Source organism: Oncorhynchus keta, chromosome 12 (assembly GCF_023373465.1).
Source record: "Oncorhynchus keta strain PuntledgeMale-10-30-2019 chromosome 12, Oket_V2, whole genome shotgun sequence".
NCBI lineage: Eukaryota > Metazoa > Chordata > Actinopteri > Salmoniformes > Salmonidae > Oncorhynchus > Oncorhynchus keta.
Window position 1 is genome coordinate 35,859,755 of NC_068432.1, and position 10,000 is coordinate 35,869,754.

At 46.2% G+C, this 10,000-nt stretch overlaps 1 protein-coding gene across 4 annotated transcripts in view; it reads right to left on the bottom strand.

Annotated features, from left to right (window-relative positions):
• Positions 1 to 10,000, bottom strand: part of LOC118372846 (netrin receptor UNC5C-like) — a 343,833-nt gene that overhangs the window by 272,854 nt on the left and 60,979 nt on the right. The gene's annotated exons all lie outside the window — the stretch shown is intronic.

Genomic DNA, 10,000 nt, shown 5'->3' on the forward strand with positions numbered 1-10,000 from the left:
GGTGTTAGGGACACAGGGCTGGGGTGGGCTGAGGTGTTAGGGACACAGAGCTGGGGTGTTAGGGACACAGAGCTGGGGTGTTAGGGACACAGAGCTGGGGTGTTAGGGACACAGGTCTGGGATGTTAGGGACACAGGGCTGAGATTTTAGGAACACAGGGCTGGGATGTTAGGGACACAGGGCTGGGCTGGGATGTTAGGGACACAGGGCTGGGCTGGGATGTTAGGGACACAGGGCTGGGCTGGGATGTTAGGGACACAGGGCTGGGATGTTAGGGACACAGGGCTGGGCTGGGATGTTAGGGACACAGGGCTGGGATGTTAGGGACACAGGGCTGGGCTGGGATGTTAGGGACACAGGGCTGGGATGTTAGGGACACAGGGCTGGGGTGTTAGGGACACAGGGCTGAGGTGTTAGGGACACAGGGCTGGGGTGTTAGGGACACAGGGCTGGGGTGTTAGGGACACAGGGCTGGGATGTTAGGGACACAGGGCTGGGATTTTAGGGACACAGGGCTGGGGTGTTAGGGACACAGGGCTGGGATGTTAGGGACACAGGGCTGGGATGTTAGGGACACAGGGCTGGGGTGTTAGGGACACAGGTCCGGGATGTTAGGGACACAGGGCTGGGATGTTAAGAACACAGGGCTGGGAAGTTAGGGACACAGGGCTGGGGTGGGGTGTTAGGGACACAGGGCTGGGGTGTTAGGGACACAGGGCAGGGATGTTAGGGACACTGGGCTGGGTTGAGGTGTTAGGGACACAGAGCTGGTGTGTTAGAGACACGGGGCTGAGGTGGGCTGAGGTGACTTAAATGTCAAATGTAAATGTGGGGTGGGGTGTTAGGAATACAGGGCTGGGCTGAGGTGTTAGGGACACAGGGCTGGGGTGGGGTGGGCTGGGGTGTTAGGGACACAGGGCTGGGGTGGGCTGAGGTGTTAGGGACACAGAGCTGGGGTGTTAGGGACACAGAGCTGGGGTGTTAGGGACACAGAGCTGGGGTGTTAGGAGTAGTAGTCTAGCAGGGTGTGGGAGCTGTCTCAAATGACATGCTGTACTGAGAGGCACAGAGGAGACAGTGGACTGCCACTCTAACGTGCTATACTGACCTCATCTAGTGCAGTGCTATGACTAAAACGCAAGCAAGCTTCCCCGCCCTTCCCTGTGTTGTCTGTACCGACCGACTTGGGGTAGTGTTAGATCCCAACAGGAGAAAATACAGACTTTGACATTGATTAAAAGTTCAATTCTGTTCCAGTTCAGCTACGGTGAAAAATGTGGTGTTTTCTACCCTGATGTGGTCAATAAGACACCCAGGCGAGACAACCCCTAAAAGCAAGCCAAGGGCGACAGTGACAGCAGAGTGCCAAAGAGCTCCCTCAGGTTCATTTGGACTTGGTAGGAATATTTTTTACGAACAGACAGCTCTCTCTACTCTCTCATTCCCTCTCTGTAACCTCCTCCCCCATGACGCGCAGACAAGCCAAACCTTTTCACAGTGAATAAAAGAGAATGTACAATCTCTTGGAGAGTTGAGTGATACTGAAGGGGGGGGATGGAGGACGCATGAAGCTTTTCCAGAGGGCAGCCGGGCACGGTATGTCTACCCTCCTGTTGGCTGGCGCTGATATGCCAGGGTGGGGAGGGCTGTGGTGTGAGGGTAGGGGTGGCGGGGTGTAGAGGTGAGGTCTGAAAGGACTAGTTTGATGATGGCCCTGCATTAGATAGGTCATGTAATGGTGACTGTGATCACTGTTCTACACACACACACACACTCTCCCTCCCTCTCTCTCTTCTTTCACACACACACACACACACACACACACACACACACACACACACACACACACACACACACACACACACACACACACACACACACACACACACACACACACACACACACACACACACACACACACCCCTCCTTTCTCTCTTTCTCTTTCACACACACACACACACACACACACACACACACACACACACACACACACACACACACACACACACACACACACACACACACACACACACACACACACTATCACACTCTCTCTCTCTCTCTCTCTCTCTCTCTCTCTCTCTCTCTCTCTCTCTCTCTCTCTCTCACACACACACACAAACACACACATATCACTCTCGTTCCACACACACACACTCTCTCCACTCTCAGGTCTGTCTGATGCACTCTCTCTCCCCCTTTCTCTCCCTCCATCTGACACAGTATCTTATTCATTATTCAGGCAACACACGGCTAAATCGCTTCCCTGCCCTCGCCCCTCACCCCTCACCCCTCTTCCCTAATATCAACATTCCGCACCGTGTCCAGAAGGCTCTGGCACACGAGCAGAAGCAGGTATTGTGGGGAATTTGGGGGAATCAACCCGCATTTGAAGAGGTTTAGGATTTCACATAAACACATCTTGATCCTTAAAGCTCCTTTAAGCCTGATTCAAGTCTGGCTTGATGCTTAAGGAAGTCTGCAGTTGAAAAGTCGGAGAAATAGAGTTACGAATATAATATACATCATTATGTTTTTCCGTCAAGATCATTTTTGGTGATTCCATGTGCATATAAGCATGTGAGTCTCCTGGATGTTCGTTAGTGAACGGTACCATATGCATTTGACAAGCGTACATGCGAATGAGTTTCCGTTGTGTGTGTGTGTACGTGTGTGTGTACGTGTGTGTGTACGTGTGTGTGTACGTGTGTGTGTACGTGTGTGTGTACGTGTAAGCCTGCATGCTCCCATGTGTATGCATTGTGCATGCATGTAGTTGCCCTCCCCACAGGGTTGCTGTCCCTCAGACACATTTTCACATCATCTGTGTTTAAAGCCATTAATATTGCACCAGGTGCGGTGGCAGGGTTAAATGGATGAGAGAGGAGAGGAGAGGGGCTGAAATTCGTACACAACTCCTCCTCCTCTCCATTATTCCTCTCCATTATTCCTCTCCTCCTCTCTGATGCAGCGTGACATGGAGAGTCCAGGGTTTGTCATTCCTTAATCTACACAGGGGACAGGATCCAGAGGCCACTGCAACAACATGTGTTCTCTGTTTGGATTCATTTATGATTCTCTTACATCCACTTTCCATTAGCAGCATCTCTCTCTCTCTCTCTCTCTCTCTCTCTCTCTCTCTCTCTCTCTCTCTCTCTCTCTCTCTCTCTCTCTCTCCCTCTCTCTCTCCCTCTCTCTCTCTCTCTCTCTCTCTCTCATTATTAATCCATCCCTCCCAGCACAAGTCTCATGTAGAATGAGAGCAGTCTATTTTTTTTAAACATTCTTCTTGTCTCATTCTTTTTCCATTCTACTTTGATCCCCATTGTAGGATTATACCCACTCACCTCTGTTTGCCTAACTCCAGTCCACTAGCAGCCAAATCCCCCAAACAACCCCCATGATATACCTCTATTTACAACTAGAGGCATGGAAAAGTCTGTACGAGTCAACTCAAACATGCAAACAAACCCATTACTAGACAAAGAGATCCTTTAGCCCAGGAGTCAGTCATCTAAGGACAGAAGACATTACCCAACCCCTCTCTAGTCTATGGTACTCATCTGTCCCTTGTCACAACCCTCCCCATCACAGGGGACTATCCTGCTATGCAGAAAATGCTTACTTCCATGTTGTTGTTTCAAATTAGATCCCATAATTTAATTTATGACAAAGGCATTTTGTGGGGAGGAGAAGCAGAGTGGGTGAGGAGAGGTCAGGGGGCCGGTTTAAGAGGCTGAGGAGGACTGACATAAGTGGGGTCACATGGAGGTTATGCAAACGGAACGAGCAACTGAAAAATTAAAGGCATGAACTCACAAAAGCTGTACTCAGAGCACAAGTGGTAAGACCTGGAGAGGAGCTGTGAAAAGAGCCTGGGGGGGCACATGGATGCACACATACACACACAAGCGCATGCACAAACACACACACGCACACCCACTGCTGGTGTTAATGCCATGCACTCACTGCCCTGACTCCACATTGCCTTCCACATGGCTAACAGACTTACACACACACACACACACGCACACACACACGCACACATACACATTCAATTCCTCGCAGACAGCAACAGTCACACAAAGCCACACACAGACACATTCACACATCCATTCCTAGCGACTGAGTGCTCAGTGAAGTGAGAAGTGAGGGACACAGAACCTGTACAGATGCACATACATACACTCCATGGACAGATAACAGAAAGATAAGGAATTCACACACACACACACACACACACACATATGCTCAGTGGAGTGTGAGGTGTGATCTGCACGTTGTGATGTTGGGCAGGGTCACAGGGCTGGACGCTCCATGTGCTCCATCTCTCCAAGGTGTTAGCTGCCCAATTACCAGCCCTGTCAGTGTGCACCACTGGAAGAGCCAACCACACACTGTGATAGGCTGACCACACACAAGGGATGGAGCTCGGAGGGGAAGGGGGCATGACAAGGGCACACAAAGAGAGTCCTCAATTCACCCCTGTCTTTTCCAATAATACACACCATTATTCTAACACCCAAAACAAGCTGAAGATCACAATCAACTGCAATGCCCTCTAGAATTGACATGTCATTGTGCTAGTTATAATGTGTCAATGACAATGCAGTTGTTTTACTTTGTTTGGCAGTTGTTTTGCTTGTTAAAGTGTCTCTCACTGCATGTCTCAAGAAATGACTGCTGTCGTCATGAAAGTTTCAGAAAAACTGTTATTCTGAATGGTGATACAAAACAATCAAGATTCTTCCAGTTGGAAAACCATCTATTTCAGATGATTATATTCTTCCATCGACCACACTGCAATTCAGACCAGGAATTTAAAAAAAAAATCCCTCTAGAAAATGAGCTCTACGACCCTAAACTCAACAGTTCATCTGAGTCGCTAAGACGGGACCAATTCAGCATGCCACCAAAGCTGGATACTTGAACTGTACTTGGTATACCCAATATCTGGATACTTGAACTGTCCTTGGTATACCCAATATCTGGATACTTGGACTGTCCTTGGTATACCCAATATCTGGATACTTGAACTGTACTTGGTATACCCAATATCTGGATACTTGAACTGTCCTTGGTATATCCAATATCTGGATACTTGAACTGTACTTGGTATACCCAATATCTGGATACTTGGACTGTCCTTGGTATACCCAATATCTGGATACTTGAACTGTACTTGGTATACCCAATATCTGGATACTTGAACTGTACTTGGAATACCCAATATCTGGATACTTGAACTGTCCTTGGTATACCCAATATCTGGATACTTGAACTGTACTTGGTATACCCAATATCTGGATACTTGGACTGTCCTTGGTATATCCAATATCTGGATACTTGAACTGTCCTTGGTATATCCAATATCTGGATACTTGAACTGTCCTTGGTATATCCAATATCTGGATACTTGGACTGTCCTTGGTATATCCAATATCTGGATACTTGAACTGTCCTTGGTATATCCAATATCTGTATACTTGAACTGTACTTGGTATATCCAATATCTGGATACTTGGACTGTCCTTGGTATACCCAATATCTGGATACTTGAACTGTACTTGGTATACCCAATATCTGGATACTTGGACTGTCCTTGGTATATCCAATATCTGGATACTTGAACTGTCCTTGGTATTTCCAATATCTGGATACTTGGACTGTCCTTGGTATATCCAATATCTGGATACTTGAACTGTCCTTGGTATTTCCAATATCTGGATACTTGAACTGTCCTTGGTATATCCAATATCTGGATACTTGGACTGTCCTTGGTATATCCAATATCTGGATACTTGAACTGTCCTTGGTATATCCAATATCTGGATACTTGAACTGTCCTTGGTATATCCAATATCTGGATACTTGGACTGTCCTTTGTATATCCAATATCTGGATACTTGAACTGTCCTTGGTATATCCAATATCTGGATACTTGAACTGTCCTTGGTATATCCAATATCTGGATACTTGGACTGTCCTTTGTATATCCAATATCTGGATACTTGGACTGTCCTTGGTATACCCAGTATCTGGATACTTGAACTGTCCTTGGTATACCCAATATCTGGATACTTGGACTGTCCTTGGTATATCCAATATCTGGATACTTGAACTGTCCTTGGTATATCCAATATCTGGATACTTGAACTGTCCTTGGTATATCCAATATCTGGATACTTGGACTGTCCTTGGTATATCCAATATCTGGATTCTTGAACTGTCCTTGGTATATCCAATATCTGGATACTTGAACTGTACTTGGTATATCCAATATCTGGATACTTGGACTGTCCTTGGTATACCCAATATCTGGATACTTGAACTGTACTTGGTATACCCAATATCTGGATACTTGGACTGTCCTTGGTATATCCAATATCTGGATACTTGAACTGTCCTTGGTATATCCAATATCTGGATACTTGAACTGTCCTTGGTATATCCAATATCTGGATACTTGAACTGTACTTGGTATATCCAATATCTGGATACTTGGACTGTCCTTGGTATACCCAATATCTGGATACTTGAACTGTACTTGGTATACCCAATATCTGGATACTTTGACTGTCCTTGGTATACCCAATATCTGGATACTTGAACTGTCCTTGGTATATCCAATATCTGGATACTTGGACTGTCCTTGGTATATCCAATATCTGGATTCTTGAACTGTCCTTGGTATATCCAATATCTGGATACTTGAACTGTACTTGGTATATCCAATATCTGGATACTTGGACTGTCCTTGGTATACCCAATATCTGGATACTTGAACTGTACTTGGTATACCCAATATCTGGATACTTGGACTGTCCTTGGTATATCCAATATCTGGATACTTGAACTGTCCTTGGTATATCCAATATCTGGATACTTGAACTGTCCTTGGTATATCCAATATCTGGATACTTGAACTGTACTTGGTATATCCAATATCTGGATACTTGGACTGTCCTTGGTATACCCAATATCTGGATACTTGAACTGTACTTGGTATACCCAATATCTGGATACTTTGACTGTCCTTGGTATACCCAATATCTGGATACTTGAACTGTCCTTGGTATATCCAATATCTGGATACTTGAACTGTCCTTGGTATATCCAATATCTGGATACTTGAACTGTACTTGGTATATCCAATATCTGGATACTTGGACTGTCCTTGGTATACCCAATATCTGGATACTTGAACTGTACTTGGTATACCCAATATCTGGATACTTGGACTGTCCTTGGTATATCCAATATCTGGATACTTGAACTGTCCTTGGTATTTCCAATATCTGGATACTTGGACTGTCCTTGGTATATCCAATATCTGGATACTTGAACTGTCCTTGGTATTTCCAATATCTGGATACTTGAACTGTCCTTGGTATATCCAATATCTGGATACTTGAACTGTCCTTGGTATATCCAATATCTGGATACTTGAACTGTCCTTGGTATATCCAATATCTGGATACTTGAACTGTCCTTGGTATATCCAATATCTGGATACTTGAACTGTCCTTGGTATATCCAATATCTGGATACTTGAACTGTCCTTGGTATATCCAATATCTGGATACTTGAACTGTCCTTGGTATATCCAATATCTGGATACTTGAACTGTCCTTGGTATATCCAATATCTGGATACTTGAACTGTCCTTGGTATACCCAGTAGACATATTCAAATTCCAGAGGCATTCTGACACTTTAGACACTAAATGTACCTGCCTCGTTGAAACTATTAAAGTTGGGGGAAATAAATTGAAATAATAAACAGCTATTCAATTATTCATAATAAATGGAGAGACGACATCCCTGAGGCATTGTCTGGGTGCAGCACTGGGTATGCTATCAGTGTGTGCTGGTGTTTGCTCAACGCTTACTGTGTGTGTGTGTGTGTGTGTGTGTGTGTGTGTGTGTGTGTGTGTGTGTGTGTGTGTGTGTGTGTGTGTGTGTGTGTGTGTGTGTGTGTGTGTGTGTGTGCGCGTGTGCGCGTGCGTGCGCGTGCGTGTGCGCGTGTGAGCGTGTGTGTGTGTGTGTGTGTGTGTGTGTGTGTGTGTGTGTGTGCGTGCGTGCGTGCGTGCGTGCGTGCGTGCGTGCGTGTGTGTGTGTGTGTGTGTGTGCGTGTGTGTGTGTGTTATTGAATGCTCTATTTGGACTTTTTTGGAAAGAATCCCCAGAATTGTTTGCCTTTTCATTACACATAAGACTTACAAAACCCCCTTGGTAATACCAGAGAGAAATACACTTGTGTTGTTAGAAGTGGGTAAACTGTTTTTTCTTCAATCTATCTTTAGAGTCAGTGTGAGTTTAGAGAAGGGGGTTGTCATTGTTACCAGGACTTGGCTCATCCTGCCTCAGTTTATTGAACTGCTCACAAGTCCCCAGAGTGATGGTTCCTCTGTGTGTTCCTCTCTGTGTCTCACCAGAACTGTGGGTCCTCTGTGTGTTCCTCTCTGTGTCTCACCAGAGCTGTGGGTCCTCTGTGTGTTCCTCTCTGTGTCTCACCAGAGCTGTGGGTCCTCTGTGTGTTCCTCTCTGTGTCTCACCAGAGCTGTGGGTTGTCTGTGTGTTCCTCTCTGTGTCTCACCAGAGCTGTGGGTCCTCTGTGTGTTCCTCTCTGTGTCTCACCAGAGCTGTGGGTCCTCTGTGTGTTCCTCTCTGTGTCTCACCAGAGCTGTGGGTTGTCTGTGTGTTCCTCTCTGTGTCTCACCAGAGCTGTGGGTCCTCTGTGTGTCCCTCTCTGTGTCTCACCAGAACTGTGGGTCATCTGTGTGTTCCTCTCTGTGTCTCACCAGAGCTGTGGGTCCTCTGTGTGTTCCTCTCTGTGTCTCACCAGAGCTGTGGGTCCTCTGTGTGTTCCTCTCTGTGTCTCACCAGAGCTGTGGGTCCTCTGTGTGTCCCTCTCTGTGTCTCACCAGAACTGTGGGTCATCTGTGTGTTCCTCTCTGTGTCTCACCAGAGCTGTGGGTCCTCTGTGTGTTCCTCTCTGTGTCTCACCAGAGCTGTGGGTCCTCTGTGTGTTCCTCTCTGTGTCTCACCAGAGCTGTGGGTTGTCTGTGTGTTCCTCTCTGTGTCTCACCAGAGCTGTGGGTTGTCTGTCTGTTCCTCTCTGTGTCTCACCAGAGCTGTGGGTCCTTTGTGTGTCCCTCTCTGTGTCTCACCAGAGCTGTGGGTCCTCTGTGTGTTCCTCTCTGTGTCTCACCAGAGCTGTGGGTCCTCTGTGTGTTCCTCTCTGTGTCTCACCAGAGCTGTGGGTCCTCTGTGTGTTCCTCTCTGTGTCTCACCAGAGCTGTGGGTTGTCTGTGTGTTCCTCTCTGTGTCTCACCAGAGCTGTGGGTTGTCTGTCTGTTCCTCTCTGTGTCTCACCAGAGCTGTGGGTTGTCTGTCGCAATGTGATTAATGCTACTGTAGATTCTAGGCTGGAGACTTTCTGAAATTGCTCAGTGTTTTGCACCAGACTACGCCATGTACTGAACACTAGTGTTAGATGTGTTAGAATCTTTACTTGTTCTGATGTTGTTAGCATACAGTCAGCAGTCTTAACATGTCCATGAGCAAAGTCATCAACAAAAAGCAGCAACAAAAAAGCATATTTGGACTATTGTACTTGAACTTGTTTACAACTCCCTGGGGTCGTTTCATTTCAGCAAGCCATGACACCCACCCTCTGCTGAGAGCCGACATCCTCTTTCTTGTTCATTTTGAGGTGGAAAGACTCCCTGTCCATTGTTGAGCAATTGCATTTCTCTGACATTCTAAGTCCAGCTGCAACTTCATTGATGATACTGTGTCTTGCCTGGAATGTGATGAAAGTGAATACAATTGAACAAATGAAAAACGACCTTGAATAACTTTGAACAAAGTCCTTTGAGTTAACTCTTCACACATCACTCTCTGGCTATGTTTCACTCATCGCTGTATTGCAAACATTTTTTGATATCATAAGAGCCGTGTAAATAAGACACAAGGCAGAGGTGAAATGAGAAGGT